Source organism: Falco punctatus, assembly GCF_963210335.1.
Source record: "Falco punctatus genome assembly, chromosome: 3".
Classification (NCBI taxonomy): Eukaryota; Metazoa; Chordata; class Aves; order Falconiformes; family Falconidae; genus Falco; species Falco punctatus.
In genome coordinates this window covers 16,484,072-16,497,006 of record NC_137582.1, presented here as the reverse complement: position 1 = coordinate 16,497,006, position 12,935 = coordinate 16,484,072, and the positions used below count along the sequence as shown (strand labels likewise).

The 12,935-nt window shown below is 42.3% G+C and overlaps 2 long non-coding RNA genes across 3 annotated transcripts in view; one reads left to right on the top strand and one right to left on the bottom strand.

Annotated features, from left to right (window-relative positions):
• The window catches only part of LOC308060718, a 31,010-nt gene extending 19,042 nt beyond the window's left edge, over positions 1-11,968 (bottom strand). Inside the window, exon 1 of the long non-coding RNA XR_013926861.1 lies at positions 11,827-11,968. This is a non-coding gene — a long non-coding RNA (uncharacterized lncRNA). The remainder of the gene's footprint in view (positions 1-11,826) is intronic.
• The window catches only part of LOC308060717, a 113,309-nt gene continuing 112,265 nt past the window's right edge, over positions 11,892-12,935 (top strand). For both annotated transcript variants that reach the window (XR_013926858.1, XR_013926859.1), the window contains exon 1: positions 11,892-11,991. This is a non-coding gene — a long non-coding RNA (uncharacterized lncRNA). The remainder of the gene's footprint in view (positions 11,992-12,935) is intronic.

The following is a 12,935-nucleotide window of genomic DNA, read 5'->3' as shown; positions in this document are numbered from 1 at the left end:
ACAGAAGCAAAAAGAGTATTAATAAAAGAGTGAAAGACCTTTTTAAAATGTAGCACCTGGAGAAGGTCTCGTCATGTTTGTACGGCACCTGGCACAACAGGGCCCTTCTGAATTCTGTTTCTGGAAGCTGCAGATATATCCAGTGAAATGACAGCACCAACCACCGACGCCCAAAATAAAAATCTGTGACAGAGGTATTAGGAGCAGGGTTTGGGGAGGAAGAGGAATCTGTGTTGATGGACTCTGACAAAATTCCATCACAGTGAGTCACTTTTTAATTGAGAAAGAATAGAAGAAAGCAAGGGTGGGGAAAAGACACGGGTGAAAATCAGAGGTCACCTGCCGTTGTGATAACTTAACTGAAGTTTTGGAAATGAATCATCGCAGCAGGCAGTGGAAGGTTTCACCCCAGGCGGTGACAGGAAACGCAGGGCTGTAGCTGTGTGCAGAGCATTTTGGGCTCTCGATCGGCTTTTATATTGATTGGGAAAGTACAGCTGCGCTCAGAAAGTCTTAGCTTTTTCTCTCATTTTCAGTTCGACAGAAAGGAAAATCTCGAGCAACCATTTTCAGCTTCTCTTTCTCGGAAGCAAGGGGGTAAGTGGGAGGGGAGTTCACAGGAGGAAGACACAAATCTCACAATTTTACTCACATGTCTAATGAAATCACATGCTACCAGTGACCCAAACAAAAAAGAAAAGAAAAAAAAAAAAAACAAACAAACCCACAGCCCACACCCTTGCTTGAAAGAAGAGCTGTGAACAGCTACCCAGGAGAAGACCCTATTGAGAGGTGCTTCACAAGGGCTTTCTTCTGTTTGCAAGCATGCAGCTATCTAGGACATCCCTCTCTGGGCATCAAATTTTCTGGGAGGGGAAATGATCTTGACCAAAGATGAGCTTAAAGCCATTGTTTGTAAGCCAGTGGTTTCCAAACTCCTGCTACCAGGCGCGCGTGATCCTGTCTGTGGCATCTCCTTGTTCTGGGCCAGGCTGCAGTGCACATCAAAATAGTTCACATCCCACCAGTAGTAAACTTACATTGGTAAACCTTGCTTACATGCCTTTGGATGTGTTTGCCCTTGGGGTGGGAAGGGACTGTGTAAAGATCCAGACAGCACATCCACTTGGTGTGGTACAACTCTGTGGCTACCTTAGCAGCCCAGGAACGGATTAAACGTAAAAACCTCAATGCCTCTGGATCTGGTTGAAAATATCTTCTATATCAACCATAACATGTCCTGGGAAATTATTTTATCTACAAATAGGTAAAGGCTGCGTGGTGTCTTTGCTGGTTCAAGTGTCTGTACTGTTCATCTCATGCTGCGAACATGGTGAAGAACGGCAGGCCCGTTTTAAAATCATTCCAATCATTAGATACCAAGTCGTGTGAGCCAGGAACCAGCTGCAAAGACCCTTGACACCTCTGATGTCTCTTTACGGACCTTTGCCTTGGCCTGGCTTAGCTTTGGTTTTGCTTTTGTATGAGCATGGCCTATTTGAACATTGCCTCCTGAAGAAATGATGGGTGACCAAACAGCAATTAAGTGACAGCGAACGGAAAGAGGAAGCACTTCCATTTTGCTGGGAAAGGACCATACATGACACGGTGCTTAAGTGCATGCTTACGTGTATAAATGCGGGCCTGCGCATGTGACACCCCACTGAATTAGTGCACAATTCACATTTATAGTGTGAGCTTTACTGGTATTTTGTATGAGAGCCCCACTGAACCCATCATGTGTGTGCAGTGGCTTGTGTACATGACTTACAGGCATGCTGTTCATTGCAAAGAGCAACCAGGCTCTGGGAAAGTCAAATAAGGTTACAGGCTGTGAGAGACACATGGTTTTAAAACACTCCATGTATGAGGGATGCCAGTGAGAGCTGAGGAGACCCACACGGAGAAACTTACCCACAGAGTTTATGCAGAATAAAGATTTTGAAAAGTGTGAGAATAGGTAAAATTTAGATACTGCACGAGATTTTCTTGTTTCCGTATTTTGGGCTTAAAAATACTTATGAAATTATATGCAAAAGAAGAATTAACCAATCCCCACCTCAAAAGAAGAGGCTGAAACAAAACCAGAACCCCTTTACCTCTTGTCACCCTTAAAATCCCCCGGCGCTCGCACAGTCTGATGCATGTGAGATGAAGCATTAAAAAACTAGGAAACTCCAAAAGTTATGGTATCTCACAAAAGTTTTAATGGTTGTAGGAGAGATGTGTCATATTTTCCTTGTGAAAGGTAACTCAGAATATTTGATTATTATTAATAAAGTACACTATAAAATATGAAGAATATGAAGTGCAGAAGAGTGATTGTGAACTGTAAAATGTAGCCTTTCTAATTTGAAAAGTATTTTATATCCACTTTACCCGGCTATCAATGACTTCCCTAGGTCCAAACCCCTGCAAAGTGATGCCCAAATAATTCTAAAACCCCTCGGTAATTTTAATGACCGTATAATTTATCATAATTCTGAGTTTCCTGTAAGCAGTGCACATGTGGGGAAACTTGTACCAAAAGTCTATTCTCAAGAGAGTCTCATGGCTCTGAGCATCACAGCAAGCTGCCTGTAAATGTATGAGATTGAAAGTTTGTTTTGATCTCTGCCTGGCTTGTTCACGTCCAAAATAAAGTGCTACTGATCCTATGTCACCTTTGTGCTTCAGGGAAGCAAGTGGTGCTGTGTAAGCTGGAGCCAGCAGTAAGATGTCAAAGTGTTTTCTATGGTATGGGGGCACTAGCAGGGAGTCCACAAGTTTAGGAAGAAAATCTGAGCATGTGGTGTGGCTCTTCTTTAAGCACACCTGGCTTTTGACATTTCTGGGAAAGAAAAAAAAATTGCCAGGAGTTGGTACAATTTTAGTATATAAAATATGCAAATTACTGCATTTCAAATGAATTCTCAGGTTACTTGGAGGCCACCCAAATCCCATAGATGAACACCCTAGTTAACATTGGGGTAAAAAGTGTGTGAATGTTGAATGAGGACTTGTGGTGGTGGCAACAGAATGTACCGTATCACTGAGGATGCTTGCGTGACCCTCATCACTAGTATATCTGAGCAGTTGTGGAGTATCACTTGGTTCTTCCTCGCACACCCCAGTGGGAAGGGGAACAACAATCTTTCTGGGGTCTTTATAGATGCTCCATGGTGCAGAGCCTGTGACCCAGGAGTGGCTAGAACTGACATCTCCAAAATCCTGTGTTAGTGTCCTGCTGAATCAACCTTTTTCCTATTGTCGGTCTTGATGACAAGGGTGCTATAAACTTCTGTAATGCAATGGGAACATCAGACAGGGTCTGCCTCGGAGATGATCACGAGATGAGCAATAGCTGATCTGGATGCACACGGCGCTCTGCAGGTGTGTGATGAGCACTGATATGAAGACTGCAGAGATATATGAAATCTACGTTAACATCCATTAGCTTGTAAATGAGTGGTCAGGCTTGTACCTGCTTTGGTTGGAATTTGGGGTTTTAACTGGCTTTTGTAGATATTCTTATATTATAGATTACACAAGATTTCCAGCCTTACTGGTATGAACATTAAGGAACCACTTTTAAAATAGTGGATTTATGATAATTATTTTTTTATTGAGATCTCTTTGAAAGGTGGGGGCTATTTTATAAGTAAAATAACACCAGTCTTGATCATTTCTGTACAAAATGAAGTGTAGGTAGTCGTACATAATAAATAATGTTTTGATTTGAAAATGTTTCATTACATTACATTAATACATCTTAATAGGTATGGATCATGTCACACACAGTTGTTAGCTTTACTGTTAGCTGGATCTTTCTCATTAACACACTGTAGTTAAAAATGAAGTGCCCTAAAACTGACTATGTAATACTAAGTGTAATTTCTGAAATTACTGTGTTATGCTGTCCTAAGTACCTTGGAATTGCTTATTTAATGGAATGTTCAGCCCCTAAAATAAATCCTTTACTATCTGCCATTAACTCCACAAAATGTTTTAAGGACAAACACAAGCACACTGTCCTTTCAGGAGAAGGTTGAAGTTATTAAACGTTTGAGCCATCCTAATCAGCGAATGCCAAATCTAAACTTGTCACAACTGTACTTATAATAGCTGAACTTTCCACCTCCCCATGAGTGGCCTGTCTCGTCACACTTATTCTGCCTGACCTACTTTCCGGCTCCATACCTAAAGATGTTAAAAAAATTTCTGCATCTCTTGAACGAGGACAGAATTAGTTTTTGTAGTGCTGAATCAACACAAAACCAGTCCATGGCTGGGGACCTCTGCCTCCTGCTTCTCACAAAAGAGATTTTTCTTTTGGAGCCCCATTCCACCTGCATCATTCACTGGCTGAGGAGTTTTGTGATGAGGTGGAGATGCAAGGAGCTTAAGACATGTCGCTGAACTGATGCCACGGTTTCAGGGTAAAGAAAACAGGGAAGAAAGGATACTCTGCTGCTATTCAGTATTCTGTAAAAGTGTTCATCCTGCTGCACTGTCTGTATTTGCAAAGGGCTCCTGCATATAAGCTGCCAGCATGAAGTTTCAGGGCATAGGGTAAAGCTCAGTCACACCGTCACCCATGGATAGCTCTTGTGGACAGTTCTCTGTCATGGTTTGGGGAAGCCTGGGCTGATGCCTCAGCAGCTGGCAGCCTGACCAAGGAGTGAAGGGGCAGTCTAGCTCTATGTGTATCAGCCGACGTCCCACCCAGGGACAGACTTCAGCCTTTTTCACTTAGTACAGACATAGCTACGGAGACCTGGCATCAGGATACTTAATGACAGCAACATCCTGTGTATTTATTTATGTGTCTGCTATGACAATGATAAATATGGTTATAAAACCACTAACAAATTGCCTTGTTCTTCCCACACTTACAGCTTGAATATATGTCCAGGCAAGTAATTGTACCAGGGACATTCCCTGGCAATGGGCCCAAGTGTCCCATCTCCTACAATTAATCTGTCTTATCATACCAGATGGGTTAGCTGCATCCAAACTGCCTGTTGGGAATGGTCTTTGGACCATACAAGCTTCTAAATTGTGCCTAGGTTTGGTGGTTTTTTTTGGGGGGAATGCTACCTGGCACAGACCCAGACTGTGCTAGGGACCACCAAGTATCCTTGCCTGGGAATGACCCTGGCATTATTTAATTTATTGGAATAGATGTTGCCTGAAAATCTCCCAGTGAGTTCTTGGTGCTACATAATTAATAATATCCCACTAAGGAACAAATCATAGTGCTCAAATGAGGAAGGAAAAGATCATAATTTCTGCTGTACAGGTCAATAAGATAAAGCCCATAGGGCCAAATCCTGACAACCTGGTGGGAGTTATGCCTGTAATCCGTCAAGTTTATAAATACTTATTGAGGGTCACACCAAAAGATCCCTATAACATAGCCAGGATTTTTGGACTGGGTACAGTAGTAGCTTCTCCCACTGAAGGTGCAGTTGGCAGGTTTCGAAGTGTGATTTTGTTCACCTCAGAGAAGTAAGATTTGTCAAAAGGGAAGGCTGGGGCAGGGGCAAGGTGTTCATGCTGATGTAGAACATGGGCTCGTAATAAACAACTGCACTGCTAGTTAACACAGAGCAGCACAGGTCTCTAGTGTAGACTTCACCTACACATCAGCACTACTGCCAAATTCTCATTTCCCCCAGCCAAATCTCTTCATCTCTCCATTCCTTTGGTATATAGGCTCTAACACTCTTAAGGTATGCAGATGCAGCTGTGACACAAAGGCTAGACATGGATTCCATCCTCGTTCCAAACACAATGGACTTTTTTCTCAGCAAATACATGGCTTACAGACAGCCTTTCATCCTCACTAGAACTGCTTAACTTTTAGAAACTTGTAGTTTTATCTTTTGCACATGTGTAATTCTACTAAATGAAACAACTACTCTATATAAGAACTGGTTTCTAATGTCAAACTTTTACTGGAAAACCGGGAGGGAGTACCATGTAGCAGTAGTCAGGTCCTTTGTTTCTTCTGCTCTGCTGAACCAGCACTTTGCAATGAGTCTATCGCCAAAGGACAAACGCTTCTTTTTCCTCTCATACCATGATGATTCCCTGTTTTCCAAAGTAAAGCCACAAAGGTGAGGGAGGGGATGGGGGGGGGGGGGGGGGGGGGGAATGTGGTCCTCCAGCAACAGGATGCCAGTACCATCTGCTGATAGGAGAAACATGAGTATAGCCTGGACCTCCCCCCTCAAATCTGTATTCTGTCTGTGTGAGACAGTTCAGTGTATTTTTAATTAATTACTCATGTCAGTCAGAGACACTCTGCTAACACCAGTCATATCTTAACAAATGAGCTCCTCGCACCTTTCATAAATATTTTATCTATCAGATTCAGCAAGAGTGGCCCAGTTTTCAGTAAGGGAACACATGGTTCAGACATCAAGGTCTCTGACTAATGGTGTAAGCATGGTGAGCTTATGTCTCGCATCAGTGTGAGTGTCTGAGAAAAGGCAAGCAGTTTTGCAACACAAACATTTGGAGCAATGTGATTCCCTTCTGGCAGATGCAAAACTAAAAAAATTCATTACATGCCTGGATGCTCTTTGGCCATGGAGCTGCGAATGGAGGCGGATACTGAGTAGTCAGATCCCAAAATATTGATGGACTTCTGGTTGGCTGCAGAGCGTTTGATACTGTTAGCTCACCTTAAGGGCCCTGATTCTGCAAAGCAGATCTTTAGTTTTACACCTTTGCTCCCATCCCGTTGAATTCAACCTTTGTGGTTTACTGTTGAGCTGAGGCCATGTTTCTGGATCTCTTTCTCACCTTAGCTTCAAAAATCATTCTGGCTTTGTCTAGAGCGCAGCTGTGGGTATCTGCAGAGACACTCAAGTTGTCTTTAATAGGGCTAGCACAGGCACAGTCAGGAATTAGCATATTTCAGCATAAGCTGAAACATTGATACCTGAACTAATAGCTAAAATTAGTTCGAACTCTGTGTATGCTATAAACATGTTACTGACAGATCTAACTGATAAAGCACATTATCCTCTTAGCTAATTTTTGAACTTACATTAATCAAAATCGTTTTTGAAAATGCATATAATGACTGGCCCTTATATTCCAGCAAAATTCTCAGTAATGCTGTACATAATACTAAAATATTTTCTGAGTGCTACTTTGTGTATTCTTAGTAAAGATGGAGACAAATCTAGGCCATTTAAATGCATGTTCTTTAGTAAGATTCAGCTTTCTGCAATTGTATGAAAAATCTTCAGATGACTGTGAAAGTATTGTTTGCTTATCTAGCACAGAAGACAAGTTACAAGATAAACATCCTTCATTACTCTTCATTGCAACCTCCATACATGGGGATTTTAACAGTTTGTTATCATACATTGAAAACTGAGATCTATAATAACAGTTTTTAGAGATTTTTTTTAACCTTTAACAAAACCACAAATATTAATTTTCTTTTAAATCCCTAAATCATCCAAATTTTATGTGCTGCATGAACTATGCCTATAGGCTAGGCACCCTATGTAATATTTGGTACATTTCATGCAGCTGGTAAAAATAGTAATCACCTTATCACAGTATTGTAGAGCTGTCAAACATTAACTTCACAAGTTTAATGAAAAACAAATCCTAACGATAGGGATAACTTACAAGGACTATTGATGATGAAACATCCTTACTCACCATTTTAACACCATTTCAGTATTAATATACTGCAGGTTGATTACTGTTATTCTTGGAATTAAATGTTCTTTGTTATATTAAAAGAAATGAATAAACATTGATTTCACTGTTGCGCTTACAGCCTTAATTCTCTGGTGTCTGATATAGAGTCTGAAACTTTTAGCTAAAACTTCTCAAACCTTCTCTTTATATGGCAAAAAGCCTTTATGGATTCTCATGTAATTCAGTATCCCATTCAGACTTCTGATGACTGTGTTGGTAGATTTAGATCTGCCACTGGCGATCTGGGGTGCAGTTTTATGTTCAATTTAATCTGATGTAACCTACTTTCCCCTCTCTTCCCCCACTCACATATTCCTGCCCCTCCCTCACATAGCGTCTGCAGATCATGCGAATGTGCGTGAGTTGACACAGAAACTAACCACATACAAGAAAAAAAATATATTTGTTTTCTGCTGGTTTAGCAAACAAACTTGTTTCTTTGAGATGATTTTTAGATCTCATGTGAGGGGTGGCTGGGGGTGGTAATGGGCTAGACCCAGGCATCTTCTTTTGGTGGCTGCCTGCTGTGACATTGGGGTAAGTGTAATGTAATGTTGCATCTCTGTGTATTTAACTTTTTTTATCATCTCTGCCTTCCCAGTTTGCTCCTTTATTATACCCGCCACAGGATACGAGGCACAAAGGATGTCAAAAAGGACAAAAAAACCTAGAAGTGATGCTGAAATACTAAATGAAGGGAACCAAGCATCCTCTGTTTCTCATACACATCCGTGCTAGAAGCTGCAAGAAAGCCTGTCCCCTTTGCCACCATAGTGATGAGGAGAGGATGCTAGAGGAAGAAATGAGATTTGAAATCTTGAAACCTACACACACATTACTCTTTCCACTGACTGGACTCCAAGGTTGTTGCTCACGAAGAGGGAGACCTGATATGAGGCCATGGCCAGCCTTTCAGATACCTTTAGTCAACATTAGTGTAGTAAACATATGCTTTAAGCGTGCAGATATGCAGATATTAGGTGGCCTTTAACCAGGATGAGGATTGGTGATGAACAAATATCCTAAGGTTGCTAAGGATTTTAAATGTAGGAGGTTTGAAAAGACTTATTTCCTATTTTCTTTATTCATACTGAAAGCAAGTGAAATGCATGCTCAAACCACATGAAAACTTTAAAGAAAAAAATGGAATTCATAACTGTTAAAGCCATCGTCTGGCAAAGAAATCGTTAACTCAAGAGTCTGAAAAGATAACAAATATCTGCTGAGATTCATTAACTAGGAATTTTTTATTCACTGCTGCATAGCTCCGATTGTTTTTCAAATGGGCTTGGTATTGAAGAGGACATCTGTCTACTCCCAGATATCTGTTCTAATGGCAGGAGTTTCATGATGTATTCAGAGCCCCCTGGCTGTACTTCCAGAAGTCTTTTCTCTGGGAAGCAGGTCTAGGTTTTGTCCCAAAAGCACTGGCAGACCAAGACCTGGAGCAAATAATACTTAGGTCCTCGGAATAATTTATGTAAATAATTCTCATGGGCTTTCATTTACCTTTTGCTCTCCTGCATGTCTGCCTTTGAAAGTGGCTCATCTTCCAGGAATCCTTTACAATTTACTTTTTCTGGAAGTGAAGGCCTTTTCAGGCATCTCCTCTTAATGAACTGACAGTAGTTACTTACAAACCTCTAGGCCCACACTAGTGACTGTTTCTTAATCCTTCCTGCAGGCCTGTTCCAGTTGCAATGTAATTTTTTTAGCTGCTTGCTTCATTTAATTTGCCTCTTTGTTCCCATTTGCTGAGTTATTTAATCAAATATGTGCTGCTGAAAAGCATCAGAAATGTGAGCTATTTTGATAAAAATCAAACTTTGTGTTTCATTTATGTGCTGGGGCTGTGTGTGAGGTTTTAGGTTGCTTTGTGTTTGTTTTTGTGTTTTTTTTTTTCTTTTTCCCCTCACCATGTTTGGTTTCCCATTCACAGGAAACCCAAAGAGCATTCACACATAAATTAAACCCTCACTAGAGAACAAGAGTTATTTTCCTCCCACTTTCTAATAGAAAACCAGGAGGAATGCCCACTCCAGTGTATGCAATTTCATACACTGTGTCAATGGGCAGTTGAAAAGAGTTCTTGTAAGATTTGTAGGACACATGCAACCTGCACTTACTTTCCACCCAACACATGAAATCCAACCTGACAGCTTTGAGTTACACACAGCCACTAGAAGAAACATCTCTGTGGGAAAATACACACATGAAACCCACTTGAAAAATAAAGTTGGCAATAATCAATTACCTATAAGCCCAGCTCTGCAAAGCTTACTTGTGGGATTAATTCTTTACATGATACTTTTTAGCACCCAAGTGCTTTATAAAGGGTAGCTCAGTCATCCTCATGTTTTGCAGAAACTTAGGCACACAGTGATATTATCTGCCCGAGACCACAGAGAAAGTCAATAGTGGAGACAGGATTTGACCCTGGTATTCCCAGCACTTGAGTCTGGGTTTTCCTTTGGAGGCATCAAGTGCCTAGAAGCTTACAAGGTCAGACTCCTTGCTTGCTCTAAGTCTTTATAGGCTCCTTGGGAAGAAACACAGGAAAAATGGTCAGCTACAGGTAGATATTCACTTCACAGGCTTTGACCAAGAAGACTTCTGTCAAAACTTGTGTAGCCTTTTTTCTGCTTGATGAATGCTTGCAGGGAGCCCGGGCTTCCAGATGATACAGTCCTAGAGTACACATCTCACGCAGAAAGTCCAAAGGGCTGTGCTTTCTAGAGCTTAGAGAGTCTTTGGCACCACGTCACCACAGATGCAGTGAAATGGAGCTGGTGTGCCACCAGGTCTTGGAGCTACTGCTCATCCCATCACTATGCTCTTGGGAGTCTGGAAAATCTGACCATGTCAGCTTATGCTGGAGCACTGACACTTCCAGCCTTCTCTTCCAGGCTCTCAGAAGTCAGCAGCTGCTCTTCTTCAAAAATGAGAGTCTGGATTTGGTCAGGCTTTCAAAGATCATAGAATTTCTATATGCAGAAGCACTGGAACCCACTATAGATAGTGAGGAATACTCAAACATTTGCTTATTTTAGTGTTTCCTCTTTTTCCCCCCTCATTTCTGTGCTCCAAGGAAATCTTTTAGGTTTCTACTTCTCTTTTGAAATGGAACATTCTAATTTTTTCCCCTAACTTTTGAGATTTCCCCAGATTTTGATTAGGTCTTAGCTCATTGTAACTGTACCACTGGACTCTGACTAGCTAAGCTACTAACATTCCTGTTCTTACTGTTATTTTACTCATACCCATTTGGAAACTGTCCCAGTGGGCAGTCCATGAGGGAGACCTCTGATGCTAATCACTGAAGTGAAGACCAGGTCAAGCTACTGCTTTAATGAGTTTCCACAGAGTTTCCATGTCGCTAAACACAGAAGTGAGCTGCCAGCATCCTTCCAGCTACAGCAGTTGCTGGCTGCAAATATCTGGTTTAACTCATGAATGCCCTCTGCCTGTTTGTCATTAACCATCTGCCAAAGACAGCCTTCAACAAGAACTGCTGCTGGAAGGGTCTATAGGAAAGGTGTTGTCTAGTTTGTACCAGGTTACTCAAAACAGTCCATGTACTTGGTTTGAAACAGACCTGCTGATGGTCCTAAACTGGAGGAGGGAGAACCAACATGAACCAACACATAGCGCTGGAGTTGAGGGATGGTTACCTGCAGCTCTTGAGCAAGGGCAATCAGCAGGGCCAGAGCCAGATCTGGACACAGAATGTGTGGCTATGTCAGGGAGCTCACTGGCAGTCTTGGCTACCTTGGTTTTCTTGCCACTGTGCAGGACAGTGGACTTAAGCCACAAGAAATCTGTTGAGAGGGGGAACAGTATGGACACAAACCTCACACTTCACTGCCCGCACAGTAAAATTTTCATTAAAAATTATGCTTGTGTATTTACATCCATAGAACTCCCCATATGAATGCAGAATGAGGCCACAAACACATCCCAGACCTTTGTTATGGTGGCTGGTAATATGATGAGAAATATAATGAAAAACTCAGGTGATGCCTGCCTGATTTTGCTTGGCTGGTGAGAAAGACTAGACAGCAAAAACGAAGTTTCCCTGGTCCTAGCTATGTTCTCAAAGAAGTTGTAAATAATTACCTTCCTCCAGATGCAGTTGAGTGAGCTGAAAATGTTGTCCTGCCCGTCAGGAGGTTACTGATGCAGCAGCAGAGCATCTCATGTCCGTTTTCCCCTGCTCCATGCTCCAGCCCACTGCAGGAGCGATTGCGGGTGTTTTTTCCTGAAGAGGATTAAGCAGCACAGGTAAGCGCACAAAGCATTCTGCCAGCAGAGCTGCTGGCCGGGAACGTGTTGTGTAAAGGCAATGACATTTCAACGGTATCTTACGGTGTTGTAGCTGTTTAGCTGATCCCACCTCAGCCTAAAGTTTTTTTTGTAATACCAGTTATACCACCAGTGATCAGCCACTCTCCTTCACTGTGAAACCAGCAGCAGCAGGATCCCACCAACAACCCTCCTGCTGGCTGACGAGTGGGTCATACCCAGCATAATTCATACCAGTGCAGGTTCGTTTCAGCAGCACAATTTTATTCAGGAACATGGGGGTTTTGCACATGTAAGCCAACAGCTGTACTTGATAATCTTTGTAGCCCAGGTTGGGCCCAGAGTATATGCTAATTTGCCCTAGGAAATAAAAATGTAGTTTAGAATGGCTTTTCAAAAGCAGTACTACTTCCACACCCACGCACACACACACACCCCCCCCCAAACCTTCCCCATCATAGTAATGTGAAACACATTGCAGCCCAATTTCTTGCACTTGTACATAATGAGAGTAGCACCTTTGGGGCCACTGACAAGTATGAGGGGGGCTCTTTGTAAAGTGGTTATTTTTGCAGTACAGACCAAAACATTTCCCATATTGCCCTTATTGAAAAAATACTCTCAACTTTGTTTGAGGGTAACGCTTGCCCATGACAGAGTGGGGGCTGCAAGGGGGTGGAAGCAGGGCAGCGGTGGAGGTTGCTGCTCCCTGAGGCTAGCGATGTGACAGGGGATGGGGTGCCCGTCACAGCTTCTTGCTGCCACAGCCACCTACATGTGAACGCTTTCCCCTGAGCATGGCTCTAGGCAAAGCCACCGTGCCTGTGCAGCACCACCAGCAGCCAGGGTGCTTCATGCTCTGGAGATGTGGGCAGAGGCTCCTTGGGGTGCAAAGAAGCACATTACACTTCAAGCTTTTCTAT